Source organism: Nanorana parkeri, unplaced genomic scaffold (assembly GCF_000935625.1).
Source record: "Nanorana parkeri isolate BGI_ZX_2015 unplaced genomic scaffold, ASM93562v1 scaffold849, whole genome shotgun sequence".
NCBI lineage: Eukaryota > Metazoa > Chordata > Amphibia > Anura > Dicroglossidae > Nanorana > Nanorana parkeri.
In genome coordinates, this window is record NW_017307117.1 from 123,026 (window position 1) to 140,252 (window position 17,227).

Here is a 17,227-nt window from a genome sequence, read left to right on the forward strand (position 1 = left end):
TCATTGTTGCTTTTGTTCCTGCCTCTCCTTCCTGCTACAGCATCCGGATAAAGAGGTATTTATACCAGTGCTGAAATCTGTCTATCTTCGTAGCTGCACCGATGACTTACAGATCACTACTGCTGCCTCGTAAAATTCAGTCAATCCATTAGTGCTACTGTAAAATGTATTAGCTAAACGAATGAAAAGGTATTTGCTTTTAAACAATCGACAGCTTAGGGCCCACTTTGCGTTGTAAAGACTGAATGACAGCTTATTCAGTAGCTTTGTGCCTGAAAGTCTTTTTCAGAGGATGATATATTGTGAGGCTAAAAAAAAATATTTTTTTTAATTCTCCTAACTGATTCATGGCTGATATCAGTTTTCGGGTGCATGGGTAACCCTTGCTCTGGAAAATTGTGTTATCTTTGTAGCCAGCAATAATTGGGTTAAATCATAGTATTTGTAGGGAGGGGGCTGTTTTTGATGATTGCCCCGTCACCATTGTTTGCGCCTTTTCTTTTTTTTTGTATGCTGTATTTTTTTCGCTGCATCATCCGTGTGTTGCAGGACTAGTGGAGGTGCAGACAGAGACAGACCCGCCTGCTGAATCAGCAACTCACAGAGGGCCTCTGTCTTTGGAGAAGCATCATCATTTAGATAGATACACACTAATATAAAGAGATCTTAAGACTGTACATAAAATCATAACCTGTCGTGCATATGATGAATGTTGCTTAAAATATGCTACTATGTATGTGTAATGCAAATTGGCTTTAGATTCTTGAACAAAAAATGTATCAAGAAAAATATGCACAAGAAATATCAGAATACCAATCTGGCTGATAATGGTACTTTACAGATACAAAATTCATATTCTGGAATATATTCTTTGGAAATTTAAAAGCTTCTAGATTTTTTTTGTACATAAAATGCATTGCAAGCAGTGTCGGCTATGCAACGCATTGAAATCTTGTGCTGCTAAAGTCCATAGCTGATTTTGAGCCCAAACATACTAAAATATAGTGATATGATGAGATAATTGCATCACTGGTGAGATCATGGGTCTGCTATACAGTAGTTGCACCAAGCAGAAATCTATAAAATAGTGTAGAATAAAGAAGCAAATCTGAGCTATGTAGTCCAGCCCTGCTGGTAGTCAGCAGCTTCGCTGGTTTGTATAGCAGTTATTGATAATTAGCCAAGGCCAAGCCAGACCTATTTATTAACATATTGTATAGAACAGTGATGTGCACAAACCCACAGTACACCTGGTCACACACCCTTTAACAGTTTAGTTTCATTATGATGTAGATTCCTAAATTATGCTGCTCTTGATTTGCAGCACATAATTGTTTCTTTGGTCATAGTCTTTGTTGACTTTGTATCACTGGTGCAATTGTACTTAGGTTTTGTTGTTGTTTTAAAATATGCAAACAAAGCATTTTTTTAATGTAAGGCCTTCAGAATCAATATTTACATTGTTGGATACAAAACCATTCTGCCATTCTATGTTTGCATTGTATTGTATTGTATTACTAAAATTAAAGCATTTCCCTTCACCTATCAAGATCACACTATTCTCTTAGAACAGGGGTAGACAAACTATGGTCCTCCAGCTGTGGCACAACTACAAATCCCATTAGGCATTGCAATACTCTGGCAGCCACAAGCATGACTCCCAGAGGCAGATGCATGATGGAATTTGTAGTTTCACCACAGCTGGAGGGTCGGAGCTTGCCTATCCCTGTCTTAGAATATGGGCTCATCAATAGTCACATGACATGATTCAGGTGCAATGTGTGTAGGGGTTTCACTATAGCCATAGCAAATACTGCAACAACAATGGGACTCAGGAAAACAGAGGGCCCAAAACTGTCCGACTTCTCAGTAAATGATGATTGTACCAATAGCAAATAAGCTTGTATAGAATTAAATTTAAATCATTTGGTAATATATACTGCTGTGAAAGCAATAAGTAATCTGCAACCATAGATGAACTGCCCTTGAGGTATAGAGGTACTATAATGATTTTGACAGGGGTTGGCAGCCTTAACCTAAGGGGCTTACATGTTTTGCTATGGGACCCCATCACACATAGTTACAGCCCTAAATGTTTAACGTTTGGTTTAAATGGTAAGTGTGAAGAGTTGTGCAAACTTTCTTTGGTGGGGTCTTTCATGTCAATGGGATTGTTCTTATATGCCATACACACATGGTTAATAGTGGGTTGGTAAAATCCCAATCTATTCCTGGTTCCCTCTAGTACATGCATATCCAGTGCCAGTCCACATGGGTAATCTACAGCATAAAAACCCTTACCAATTATTTCTGCTTCTAGAACCCTAAATTATTATTTATTAAGGGGCTCATTACAGCTCCTAAGTCTGCTGATTATGTCGCTCTGCTGACCAGCAGTAACGTATAATGGTCATACAAAACTTTTACTAATACTGACCTGTCAGAGTGTTGCATTAGGTGTTTCATAAATACAAATGATAACTATAACTTCAGTACCTGTCCATTCTTTATTCTGTCACCAAGCAGTTATATGAACTCACGTAAATGTTTCTTAATTCACCTATAGCACAATACATTCAGTTACAGTTACAGTCGTAACCTGTCTTTGAAGATGTCTGCAAACAGTGCTACAATTTTTATCATTAGTACTTTCTTATTTTATTCCCCAAATACTGTTTTTGTTGGTAATTTGACAAATCAGACATTTACCAGAAGGACTGGCATATCTCTTATTATTCATATGTTGGTGTGATCTGCCCATCTGCCCTGTTCTAATAAAATGGAAAGTTATACTGCAGCTAAGCCTAATTTTAGACCAGAGACAGTGTCATAGCATTAAAGCAGACCATGCAATAAAAATAAAATTCTGACAGCAAAATCTACTTTGTGCATGTAGGTGTTCACAGTAAGTAAAATGTATAGAAACATTACCTGCGTTATGATTCTAGTGTAGTAATCCAAGCCCCACCCACTTTATTTTGAGATTACAATTGTCATTGTTGAGAAAATAATCTTACAATGTTTTTGGTATGATGGTCATGTGATACGTAATGTCAGCAATTCCCCCTTTCTTCAATCATGGCTGCATTCTAATTCTTGTGTGTCTGATTCTCTACACTTCAGGGGCTGAGGCATACTGTAACGCCTGAATGGACTGTAGTAGTGGGGATCGCAGCTGCGGAGGCTTCTCAGGTATGGAACCCTGGTTTCACTCTCTCAGTTTTAACAGAGAGTTAGGGTTCCTCGCATCACAGCCTCAGGATAAATAATAAGGCAACAGAAAAGGTTCTACTACGTAAACTAGGTTTGAGGAGATGTGGTAATTGATAATCAGGCTGTATGACCGCAGGATTCCACAAATAAATGTATCTAAAGCAAGAGTAAATCCCCCTTAGCAGTTTAAGCCTATACAGGCGTTACTTAAATAGTCCCAAATGACAAGAGGGTGCAACAGCACTCGGTACTTGCGGTTTGTTTGAAAAACAGGCTCAATTGGAGAAGCAGGGGTTCCTCGGAGGGGTCCGGATCCAGTCAACGATGGAGGCACTGCTAAGAGGCAAGTGGAGGGTCCCAGGAGACAGCAGGCGTTTCTGCTCAATTCAGGAACGCCATGCTGTCTCAGCTGGCCGTTTAAATAGGCCTCCGTAACTAGGAGGAGCCGAGCACGCTCTCGGCGCACTTCCGCGTTCCACGGTGGAACGCACGCAGTCCCGAAACCCGGAAGTGAGGGGTATGCGCTCCACCGTGGAACGCAATCGGCCCAGCGAAGGAGCGGCTGGCTGCCGCTTCCTCCACCCCTGCTCGCAGGTGACGGCGGCGGCCGTTACACATACCTCCCAACTTTCTAAGATGGAAAGAGTGGCACCTTTTAGCACAGAACAACCTCCTGACCACGAGGACCATGTGGAAATCTGGTGCACGAATAATCACTTTTTACTGCTACTTTAAATATTAGCAATTCAAAATAATTAATGCAATAATCAGAAAAAAACATTTAAAAATATGTAGTGCAATATAAACAACACTGGCAGCAAAAATTGGATTTTAGTTCCAAAAAAAGGGACAGCCCCTCTAAATAAGGAACAGTTGTAAGCTGTGGCTGAGGTCAGAGGCCACTAAGAAATGGCAAGTCCTCAATGTTCTAATCATAGGTAATATGGCATTTTTTTATACAGTCATGAACTGGCACTAACTACTCTAGGTTTAAAAAGGATATTATTTACAGATTTTGATCACAAACTTGAGATCATAATACAAGATCGGATTTAAAGCTCATTGACCTGTTAAGCATTTAAAATCCTTGGCCATATGCAGAGCCAGATTTCAATTATACTGTCACTAGGCTATTGTAATGGTGTCTTTTCGTGTCCACAAATTTTTTTGCAGCTGAAACTAGTGTAATAATAAGTGTGTAGTCCACAATTTGAAAGGTTATTTCTGCTTTTTTATGAGGGTATACATACAAGAAGATGAATGATGTTACATATAATAATGTTTGGTCTACTACACTCAAAACGTAGCTGCTCTAGACCATATATAATATAAATATAAAAAATATTTATATTTTATTTATATATATATATTACATTAAAATATAAATATGTGCATTACTGCACATAAATGTGGGCAGGCATGCTTTATATACTATATATACTAGGGCTGTTTTAGTCCCATTCCAACACTGGCAGTCAATTATCTTAAAGAAAAATGGTCATGATAGAAATGGTGCCTGCTGCTGATGACCTCTACTTCTGAAATGCTAGTTGCTTAGTTGTCTTGCTTACCCTTTGGCTGCAGTACTTTGCGTTTTGACCTGAAGCCAGATCAGAACTGACTTACTTTGACTTTCCTGACCCCCATGCTTATCCCGGGTCTCGAATAAATGATTAGTCCAACAGCCCTGGAACCATCACCTTTTTTGAACAAGTCAACAATGGCAGCTCCCATGCATCTGTTCTCTCAAGTACACTTTAAGAAAGCTTCATTCTTTGTTATCGCAGTACAGCAGAATAGTGTCTAGTTACCATAAAGCAAATGAAAAGAGTAAACATGTATAATGCCAGGTTCCAAGATGAGCATAGGAAGGTTTCAGAGTCATGAAAGAAATGTCATGCACTCAATGTATCATCACAAAATGACAGGTATTATGCAAACATAATAATGTTTGTGTATCATTAGATAGCATTGATTTCCTATATTATTGACCACTAGCGGAGCACAGCTGTGTAAGGATGTCCTGAACAGTCACTGGTATTAATTACTTGAATCAGCACTACAAGTGCTGCAGCAGCCCAATTCAATGTGATATAGTTGTTCCCTGGGGCTGGAATCGGAGCTTGGTAATGTTATTTGCATCAAGCCATAATTTACATGAGATCACTCGGCTCTGCAGTTAGCACCTCTTAGTGGCAAGTTTAACAAAACCACAAGCATCTCAGTGAATAAATTTGCTGTGTAAAGAAAGCAGACACGACAAGCGCTAATTATAACTAGCACTGGCAAACAGTATTCCGAGTCAAGAATCTCAGATTCATTTCCTGATCATTATAGTGACCCAATGTCAAGATTCTGCTTCTAAAACAAAGGTAGTTAACAGAATCGTATCAACCAATTCTTTTAAGATTCTGTAGCAAAAGCAGAAAGTCAAGCAGATATGAAAGACATGCATTAATTGAGCTAGGGGCTCATTGATACATTAATAAATGTATTTTTTAGATAGAGCTAAGTGCCTGATTTTGACTTGGTATCAGCCTCTTGTTAGGCTCTATGCTTCAGACTGGCAGAGGGAGGGCCAGGACTGGGAGCCAATTGGGAGGCTTGTGTGTTAGAAGAAATATGCTAATTGGAAGAGAGAGCCAAGTGAGAAAAGAGACCACCTCACCAGTTTTTGGCTGCTCATTCATAGCAGGTTGGAGGTGAAGAGAAGACACAATTAACTCCTTCTACAGTCAAAGAAACTAGTGACATCCATCTGGCTGTGCTATCTAGCAGGATTGTGTGCATCTCAGAACTGGATGGACAGTAATACAAATACTTTGACAAGTTAAACAGCTCTTTATATTTGTTTGCCTGGAGATCACATTTAACTGTGTTGTAAAGGAGCCCACAATGATTATGAGTAGTGAAACATGATTTTCGTTTAGGAAGTTAAACAATTTCCTTCATCTATTCTCTCTACTTCTAAAATCCCGAGTGTACCTTCATTGTGATGTGATACTTGCTATATCCCCTTCTCTTTTGACCCGTCTGCTCTCACCTTTATTCAGCATCTACTTCTGTCATCACAGTTTGGGCTTCATGTATGAAATTCTCTGCAGGAAGAACTGTTAAATGTGAAAGGGATAATATTACTTAGGAGACACTTTGAGGTACATATAGAGTTGACCTGAATTTAAAATGTACGTCAAGACAAAATGTAACAGACGCTTTTTCTGTAATGTACGCCAACGCAGAGCATTTGGTGGGTATTTTGCCTATTCTCTAGTATTGCTTTTTTAGTTTTAACTGCACTAAAAATGCAACAGAATACAGTCTGGACGGAACGCAGCCTTACATGAGGCCCGATTTTGAGCACCTAAATGTCCTTCCTAAACATTTAGATTATGTTCTAAGCTATGGTTCTCCTTCACAAGGTCTGATTCACATGATCCTCATGTTACTGTTTAAAAGGGTCACATTATGCAGTTTCTGTTGGTAATGAAAGAGACAGACCCGGAATTGTAGAAGGACTGTGCCTGTGCTTAAAGATACAATCCAGTCAAAACTTTGACATATATTAAGTGAGTGCTGCCTACAGTCTTAACAGATCAATATTTCGTGCAGGAACTTCTGTACTACCCCAGTCCAACCTATTTCCAGCAATCTGGTGATCTGAGAACCCCTGCTTGTGATACCAGAGACAAATTTGCCAAAACACCCACTGTAGGCTTTCCCGCTGAAACTCACATACAGAAAAGCTACAGTAAAATATGTCAGGGAATTAGAATGTGATTGATGATATAGAAAGCAGAGAAATAGGCTTTAGGAACTACACACTCAGTCACACTGTGGCATACTCTCTAGAGATAAGAAGATAGGTCACCAGTATTCCAAATGCAAAGCAAGCGTTGTTTATTGCAAAAGCGTCACATAGGTCAAAATTGCCAATGTTCTGTGGCCACAAAGGGAAAGTGACGCCTTGAGGAAGGGACTCTACATGGTCCTGAAACGTTGAGAAATTTGACCTGTGTGACGTTTTTGCAATAAACAACACTTTCTTTGCATTTGGAGTGCTGGTGACCTATCTTCCCATCTGTGAGGTTTTGCACCGTCTAATCCGTGGTGGTCACTTCAAGCACCTATGCTGTTTAAGTTAGACGCAACGCTGTATGATGTGCAGCAGACATCTTCAACATTATATAGATACTCTCTTACTGCAGATTGCACGCTGCTCACCTTACGCTAAACTGAGTGATATTTGCAGATTGCACGCTGCTCACCTTATGCTAAACTGAGTGATATTTGCAAAGTTGCAGTTGCTCTTCTCCATAACTGGTATCCACTTTTGCCCCACTTCAAATTGCCAAGCACTAAAATTTCTAGTGTTATATAATAAAGTCCAGCAATCTGACAGTTCTGCCATTTCCAGAAGGTCTGTTTGTAAGAGAGTGTAATGCCAGAAGCAAGAATGTTCTGGGAGGAAAAATATATATAACACAGTAGTGAGAGCTCCCAATTCTGTGTATCATTCTGCTATGGAAAAGGCACCAATACTGGTATTTTTTTTAAAGACTAATTGAACCCTTGTGATTTATTACTGTAATGCACTCAGGCTGCATATACAATAAAAATCTTCTGCTTTCTATCACACCATACTAATTTCTGTATACAAAAAAAAATCAGTGAGCATAGTTATTCATGATTTTGAACTGATATTTAGGAATGGGGAAATAAATAATAACATTAAAGCAGAACTCCGGCATTATCTAGGGAGCGAAAATAAATAAGAAATACTCAGCTGATTTCTGACCCTGAAGTGACCCTTTAGAGACATTTGACACCTGTGCACATATGTGCTCTCATGTGTTTTTATGCCTGTTTTGGGGGTTTGAAGGAATATGGTGGTAATCATTTTTCTTCCTCCTTCTTACTAAAGACTATGGGGTTCATTTCCTAGAGGAGTAGAAACTGTTAGTAAATAAGGCGAACATTTTCTAGCAAACATCTATTTCTTTCCCCTTGCATGTGATTGGATAGTCAGTCGTATTAACCAGAATTCACTTTGGTAAGTAAACAGCCTCTACACTGTGAACCATTTGTACACTGGGTGTGCTACATACGCCCAAAAAAACCTAATTGAAGTACAGCGGGCGTGTGTAGTAAGCCTTGCCCTTCTACCCTGCTGCTGCCCTTCCCTCCTTCCCCCAAGACATTTGCTGTCAAAATGACAGCCGGGAGTTGTGTAAATGTAGCAGCAATTGAAGCTGGTGCTGTCAAACAACGGAGCGCCTGACACACAGTATAAATACATATAAATGTTCATAAATAAATGTTTATGAACACTGTTTGAAGATGAGATACAAAGTAACATTGTTACTTTTGTATTTACTCTGTTTTTTTATCTGCAGATCAAAGAGATGATATGGTGTCAGTTAACCTGAGAAGTTAAATCTAAGTTAAATTAAAAATGTGAAAAGCTTTTTTTCATTTTTTATTCATTTTTTTTGTTATTTTTTGTTTGTGCTGCATCAAGAAAAAACAAACAAACAACAAACGGGGGAAATCTTCCCGGGGCATGCGCAGACAACGATACAAAGTTCGGAGATTCTAATTTTCATACTCTATTTAAAACAAAGCATATAGATACAGTATACTTTAAAGGCTCTTTCACACCAACACCGATGGACAGGTTGTCCAACACAGTACCAGCGCAAGAACAAGACAACTTGCCTTACTTCCTATTGCTTCAGTTCATACTTACTTGCTGCATTGGTGTCCACTAAAAAAGTAGGCCATGTTGCAGTTGTGTGCGGCTCATTCTGAGGCGCCGTATAGCATGACAATGTGCTGCGGCACGCCAATAACTTTGGAGTTTAGAAAAAATGTAAAAAGTAGTTAAGCACTGCAATTAACAATAAATTGCAGCACAATGCATGTTAAACCATAGACCGGCCCCTGTTATGTGCAGAATAACATGCACACTGTGGTATGAATAAGCCCTAACACAAAGCATGGAGAAACATTTAACATCTTTTTTGGAAGTGAACATGCATTAAAAATCAGGATATTGATTTCAGTTGGTCTGCTACACAAGCATTAGCACTTACAAAAAACACATTGAGCTGCAGCATGGATGTGAACAAGCCACATAGCAGTGAATGTGACTTTTATTTGGAAGGCTGGCTCATGCAGTAAAACGTGTTTTATTGCAGAAAGGTGATCAAGTTAGAATGGACCTTGACTGTTCCCAGTGGTGATGATTTGTCTGATTTTACCAGCTTTGGTTTCTGTTTTTTTGCTTGCCCTTTTACGCTTACTGTTTATCCCATTCTTTGTATCCTGCTACTTCTTTTTGGCAGTCTAGCACATCCTTCCACTCTGTCTCTCACCTTTGTCTCTGTTATATTAGGTAATGCAGAGATGCTGTGGCACCATATCTGTCACATCTTTAGCTTGTTTTCTTATTCAGCCTTTTTGCATTTAAGATCCTCTAAGCCTCTTCTCAGGAATGATCAGACACTCCCACAGTTGTCATATTATATGTATGTCAATTGGACAGTATGGGGGGAATTTATCAAAGCTGGCGCAGACAGAATCTGGAGCAATTGCCCATGGCAACCAATCAGCTTCTATCTTCAGTTTGTTCAGTTAGGCTTTGAAAATGAAAGACAGAAGCTGATTGGTTGCCGCGTAGAGCTGCTCCAGAGTCTGTCTGCTCCAGTTTTAATAAATTCCCTTCTATGTGTCATTTAGAATTTTCGAACCCGTTCAATATTCCTTCCAGTAAATACTCGTCTGCAATTATTTACTGTAAATGTGTAATCAAATTGCTGCACAATTGTATGGAACTGTTGTGATTGTGTGATAAGTTTACTTCATTTCTTGATACATTTTACCTGGCATTTTATATCTCATCTTTTCTATGGCTGGGTTCACACCTAGACAACATCGCTTTTGTGCGTTTGTATGCGCGTGTTTAGCGGGCGGTTATTTGCGCGTTCATATGCGTTGTGCACATTTTGATGCGCATCTGTATGAGCATACATGAAGACGCACGTTTTGACTGGCAGCTTAAGAAACATTGCGGCCAATAGACGAGTGCACGTACAAAAGTGCAAAAGCGTGCATGCAAATATGCAAAATGCTTCTGCCGCGCGTTTTCGGCCATTTCTATTGAAGTCTTTGTGGCTAAAAACTCGCTGTTAACCGCCCAAAGAAGCTCATGTACCTTTTTGGGCATTTGGCAGTTTCCTGCTGGTGTTTTGCTGCTCGGGTGTGAACAGCGGCCATTGAAAATCATGGGGTTTCTTGCGTTGGGTGTTTAAAAGCGAAACGCCTAGGTGTGAACTAGGCCTGGTTCTTCAACAATTAATTCCCTTTTTAATTTTCTTTTGGTAATAACCTAATGATCCTGTACATTTAGAAAAAGATAATTTTTCTGTTACAATGAAGATTTACTTTGGAGACCCACTGAATCAAACATTCTGTATTCACATATTCACTGCACCTTTGTTTGTATCATTGTCTACAGCGTTTCTTCCGGCTGCAGGCTTCAGGATACCAGTATGCTTTGTAATGATGTGTTGTAGTAGGTACTTTATTGTCAAGCTTCATTTATTAGCTGTAGTCAAACTTCACATACAGAGTTTTTTGAACATCAGGGACTTATCCACTTCAAAATGTATACAGAGATGTGATATAAGAGAAGCAAAAAAGAATTATCATATGCTATACAATTAAATAAGTTAAAGCATATGTAAACCCCAAAACAAAAGTGTAATATATTACAGCTTACCAATCTCTAAGGGGTCTATTCACGAAGCTGCCGAAGGATCTGGCCGTAGCCTTGGCCGATCCTTCGGCTAGCTTCGGCCCCGGGACCCCTTTGGTTCAGTAGAACCGAAGGGGTGCTGTACGGGCTATTAACAATAGCCCGTACAGCTCCCGATCATGCCCGAGGGGCTCAGCCGAGCCGAATACATATGCATCGGCTCGGCTGAGCCGTGCTGAAAGCCGAAGCAATAAAGAAAAAAAAAGACACAGCAGTGTTCCTCTCCTGGGCGGCCGGGAGGCTCCCAGAGCGCCCGGGTGAGTTTTTTTATTTTGTTTTTGTTTTTTACAGCAGCAGAGCCGCCGGACAATAGGAAACTATTGGGCGGAGCTAGCTGTCACTGCTAACTCTGCACAATCGTTTGCTATTTACTTTTTAAACTATTTTTCTGTTCTGCTCGGTACCTCTGAGGGACCGAGCAGAACAGCCGAGCCGAATGCCGCTCGGCGGCATTCGGCTATTCACTCATTCACGGGATCTTTAAGAATAGCCCGAACAGCAGTGAGTAGCCTGCCGGAGGTTCGGCTCAGCCGATCCAGATGTTGGATGGGCTGAGTCTAATTCCTTCTGCACTTCGGGTCCATGTTCGGCCGACCCGAAGCCACACGAAGCAAGCCGATGTACGGCTCATTTCAGCCGATGTACGCCTGAAATTAGCCGTACCAGCCTGAAGTGAATAGCCGAACAGTGTTCGGCTCACTTCACTTCAGATCGGTCATTCACTCGGCTGCCCTCGGCAGCTTTGTGAATAGACCCCTAAATGTGATGGCTGCATCAGTGTGCTTTTTTAGGCTTTTTTGTCCTTTATTTTTAGCTGGTGATCCAGCCAGTAACACACTTCCTGGCTGAGGGTGCCTTCAATCTATGGAGGAATAATGGAGCCACCCTTGGACAGCAGCACTGTCAACTTGTCGAAAGGGAAGTGTTAGATGGACTAAGTAGATTTTGATGGACTTGACTTTACACTAACAATACTTACTAACTAAATCTAACAATCCAAACTCCAGCTAACACTTTTTAACAGTTAAAGCATAATTTATTTTTCCTTTTCAAATAAAGGTATTTAAATTAGTGAATAAAAGCTGACCATTGTAAGCGCCCCTATCAGTGGTAAATGGTTTTGCTCAACCCTCTATCTGCCACTTAGCTGGGTTTGCTGAAGGAAATTGGAAAATAACAGATTTACTGGCTGGATTACCAAATAACAACATAGGAAAAAAAAAACTAAGAAATATGACGAATGCAGCCATCATACTTAATATGGGGTAAGCTGCAATATATTACATTTTTGCTATTGGGTTTAGATACGCTTTAATATTTTGCCACAATTGAAAGTGATAGATGTTGTTTGTCATACTATTTTCTTTTACTAATTCACATTTGAAACATGAAAGGAAGAAACTGGTTGGTTACAATGGACAACACAAATCATTTTAATTGGGATGTTATCATTTCCAGGCTACAACATTCAAGGCTATGCATTATTAACGCATCCAGTCTTTTCCTGGAGATAATATGTAGACACAGATCGATACATATTCATGAGTTATAGTTAGAACGGTCCAATGGTGACCACATAAAGCCATTGCCCAGCTGGCAGTCTAATTGACTGACATATGAATGAAGCTGATCAGCTGGGAAGGGTTCAGTTTCTGAATCCACAGAAAATGAAATTGCAATGAAAGAAAAATATAATCTATTTCTTTTATTTCAAATGACACATTCCGTTTAGTAACTAAAACATGACTTATGTCCCCCGGTAGGTTTAACCTCTTGCCGTCCGCCCGTAGTAAAAAAACGGACGGACGGCACTGCAGCATCTGTGGGTTGCCGTCTCCAGACGGCAATTTTTGTCTGCTCGCGCGCGCCCCCTAGCGGGCACGCACGGGCAGAAAAGACCCGTCCAATGCGAACACCCGGTACCGGGTGTTTCACATATAGGCGATCAGCGGGTCCATAGCCCGCCGATCGCCTATATGTGCTAGGATGGGAAGGGGGTTTAACACCGCGGATGTCAACTGGTTAAATAAATTCAGAATTCATAGAAACTGCAATAATGGCCCAGTTCAGTTTGTACACTAAGGGCCTTGTGTAGAGCTGCAGCTGATTATCATATAATGGTTCTCAAATAAGAAGATTTACATATTCACATGGATTTTTGCAAATCTTGCTGATCTACAGGAAATCATGTACATTAGGAGTCCAGGCAGTCATGATTCAAGAGTTATGTGATCCTCTGTAGTAGGGATGCACCGATACCACTTTTTTAAGACCGAGTACGAGTACCAATACTTGCAGATACCAATTACCGATACTTTTTCTTAAAGGGACAGGTCACATTTTTTCTAAAGCAATAAAAACTAATGCTTTAAGGTCACTTTCTTAATATTATGATCCATGAGATGACGAGGGAGCATGATGCCGTTTCCTGGCCAATCAGGAAACCGGGCAGCGTGTAAAGATGCGCTGCCCGGCTTGCTGATACAGGAAGTACTCGAGCTAGGTATCGGAGCATTTAGGCGAGTACGAGTACTCACCCAAATACTTGGTATCGGCACCGATACTAGTATCGGTGCATCCCTACTCTGTAGACTTCACACATCTGCATACATATATTTAGACATATTGAAACACAAACATTTGCATTTCTCCATTTTGTCTGAATTGTAAATTGATTTGCTCATCAGAAATAAAATTTCTATTATACATTAAAAAAAAGACATTTAATTAGCTATTGTGCCAGCATAGATAAGTCAAGAACACCCCCCTATCCTGCTGATTGGACAATGAAGAAGCAGCAGCACACTAATCTATCTGGCTCATCTATCTGCTTAAATAGGGTACACACGATACGAATTTCGGCCAGTTCCTGAGGAACTGTACAGTGCGTGCCACTGTTGGCACCCTTCTGCCCAGCAGCCCTCAATCAGCTATCAAAGAAGCAGGTTGGAAAATTCTTGGCTGAACGGAGCTGGCAGCCAATCAGCTGGCAGCTGGCGAACCGCTGTCAGAATACAATGCAAACAGTGGGGGATTTGTCCATCAATGCTTGTTTATTTTTCCGTTTAGCCCGCGCGTTGAACGAAAAAATAGACGTGTATACCCGACTTTATTATCACCTCTCCTGCTGTCAACACGTTCACTCTCAGCACATGGGTATTGCAGCAGACCCTAACTGGCAGCTAGTGCTCGGCCTCGCTCTTCCAGTTTGAATGCTGCTGTACAAAGAATACAGAAGGCTAACAACACAAGGTCAGGTCCCTATACCACCTGAATTTAAAAATAAGTTTAATCATTTTGTTTAGTGGAACTGCAGGCTGGCTGAAAAAATATGTTTCCCCCTTGCCCTTGCAAGAATATGTAGAATATCCTGCTTGTTTTTTCTAGAGACAAGACACAATGGGGTCTATTCACGAAGCTGCCGAAGGATCTAGCCGTAGCTTCAGTTGGACCCTGGATTAGGCTAGGTATTACTGTGATACTTGTGATAGATTATCCTTAGAAACACAGGTACTAAATTCTTCATCTGGGAGGGGTGTGGACCTATTTTTTTCAGGTGAGCCCAAAGTTAGGCTTTGATGAATGTATAACTGCATCAATTTGTGTTTTAATATTTGGAAAGGTCCACTTGAATACAGAGTCACAGAAAACTTGGTGACACAATCTAAGAGCATGAATTGCACATTTTCAAACTGACAGCTGCACTGTATTCTGCTTCTACTTTTGCCAAATACTGTACACTATATATGTAATCGTTTAACAGGTATTAATATGCAATCAGTCAGTATATGTAATTTTTCCCTGTGGGTCTTCTATGCTGCTGCTTCTGTGCCTCATAAAGGGATGTGGACTGTTATGCCTACAAAAAAATTGTGTTTGCTTGCTCATGAGCCCCATTCAAAAATAGCAAGTGTTGGTGAGCCACAACTCAATATGAAAACAAAAGTGCTCAGATAAGGTAATTAACAATAATATAAACTAATGTATTACATGCTTGCCTTCATTCATCACATATGGGAAGTACATAATTACTCAAGGAGAAAACAATTGTTGCTGGCAAAGTGACTGTTTACTTAGCTTAGTGAATAAGACGCAGCTGTGTTTTCAATACTAAATCATGATTAAGTTTCACCTTTTCGGCTGAGCTAAGTGTACATTCTCTTTCATTTAGTTAATAAACCCCAGTCTCTCAGATAAACATGTATTAAGGACAGGCAAAGAGACAGCTAAATTCACTGAATTCAGGTTTTTCTGGGGTTGTTTTTTTACATTGCTTTGACCAAACAGAGATTTTTAACTAATTTGTATTATTTATAAAGTCACAAAAAGTACAGTCTTTAACAACAGCAGCTAAAGCCCCCCTGTGCAACCTGTAGTTGGAGAAAAGTAGCATATAGCCAATGAAACACCCCCTACATTTTATGCTTTCTTTAACTGCACATGTTCAGTAAATCTGTGGACATTATTTTAATTACTAGACCGTACTGAATGCAGATTTGTAAGGACGAATGGAAATTGGATTAACCCTTTAACCCATTCTTTACCAGATTGCTCAGCTTAGAGGAAGCATTGAAGTAGATGGCTGTAATTGGCTTATCAGATTGACTAGCTCGCCAGATAGACATCTTGATCTGTTGTTTTGGTCATGTACCCCAGACCCATGCATACCAGGAAAATATGTGTGATTTTGTACAGAAGACTAACTGTTCTTCTACAGATAATTGCAGAGCATTGCATCGATGTAACTGACACTGGTGAGTGGCATCTGGTTGCTTTCTTTTCATATGCCAATGACTTTTAAAAAAGATTAAACCTTTTAAGGCAAGCTGAGGGCAAAGACTAGTCACTAGTATTGCTTGTGTTCTTCTTGCAGGTGGTGATTTTCCCATTACTGACTTACCTTTCCTTGTTCTGTATTGTGTCTCTGTGTGGAGGTGGCCATCTTGGTGGAGGCAGGGGTTTGCTTCCTTGTGTTACAGCTGTCCGCCCAATCACTGATGGGGTAATATTCAAGAAGCCGCAGGAAAGGCGGAGGATGTCAGATCCTCAGAATGCATGAAGCAGAAGCAAGGAAATGATTGCCCTGCAGGTGCTCAGATACAGCTTTCTCTCCAAAACAGAACAGTGAGCAGTACAATAGTGACATCACAAAATCTCTCTCCAAACCTTTTGAGACTGGCAGTAAGAGGCAGCAGTGCCTTAGATGCACACTGCAGTCATAGGGGTCTATTCACAAAGCAGCCGAAGGATCTAGCCGTAGCTTCTGCCGATCCTTTGGCTAGCTTCGGCCCCAGGACCCCTTCGGTTCTACTGCTGTACGGGCTATTCACTATAGGACGTACAGCTCCCGAACTTGGCCGAGCGGCTCAGTGGAGCCGAAGGCATATGCCTCGGCTCGGTCGAGCCGAGGTGAAAGCTGTAGCTGGCCGAGCGGCCGGCTATTGGCCGGCCAACAGCCTGCTTCTGACAGCTGGGCTGGCTCCGGCCACTTGCAGAGAGATCAGCGTTCCTGGTTACCAGCTAACCAGGGACACTGATTTCCAGACAGCAAACTCTCCCGGGTGCTCCAGGAGTCTCCCACTCCCGGCCGCCAAGGAGAGAAACTCTGCTTTTTCTTTTTTTTTTTTATTCTGACACGGAGCCGTGTCAGAATAGAAAAAAAATCGTTTTACGGCAGCAGAACCGCCGGCCAATAGAAAACTGTTGGGCAGAACTAGCTGTCATTGCTAGCTCCGCACGATCGTTTTCTATTAAATTTTTTCTACTTTTTAAACTATTTTTCTGTTCTGCTCGGTACCACAGAGGGACCGAGCAGAACAGCCGAGCCGAATGCCGCTCAGCGGCATTCGGCTATTCACTCACTGCTGTTCGGCATCTATAAGAATAGAGCGAACAGCAGCGAGTAGCCTGCCAGAGGTTCGGCTTAGCCGATCCAGATGTTGGATCGGCTGAGTCGAACGCCTTCTGCACTTCGGGGCGGGCGCACACGACGAGGATGTTCTGGCGCACGGCCGAACATGCTGAGCATGTTCGGCCGACACAAAGCCACCCGATGTACCAGCCTGAAGTGAATAGCCGTTCGGCTCACTTCACTTCAGGTCGGTCTTTCACTCGGCTGCCTAAGGCAGCTTAGTGAATAGACCCCTTAGTGCCCATTCACACTAGCAAGCCGCGCTTAATGGCTGCTGGGGTGCGTTG

The 17,227-nt window shown here is 41.1% G+C and overlaps 1 protein-coding gene across 2 annotated transcripts in view; it reads left to right on the forward strand.

The window, feature by feature from the left end:
• The first annotated feature begins 2 nt into the window (after positions 1 to 2).
• Positions 3 to 17,227, forward strand: part of MAP2 (microtubule associated protein 2) — a 95,725-nt gene continuing 78,500 nt past the window's right edge. For both annotated transcript variants that reach the window (XM_018565462.1, XM_018565463.1), the window contains exon 1: positions 3 to 55. The gene's annotated coding sequence lies outside the window, so the exon portion shown is untranslated. The remainder of the gene's footprint in view (positions 56 to 17,227) is intronic.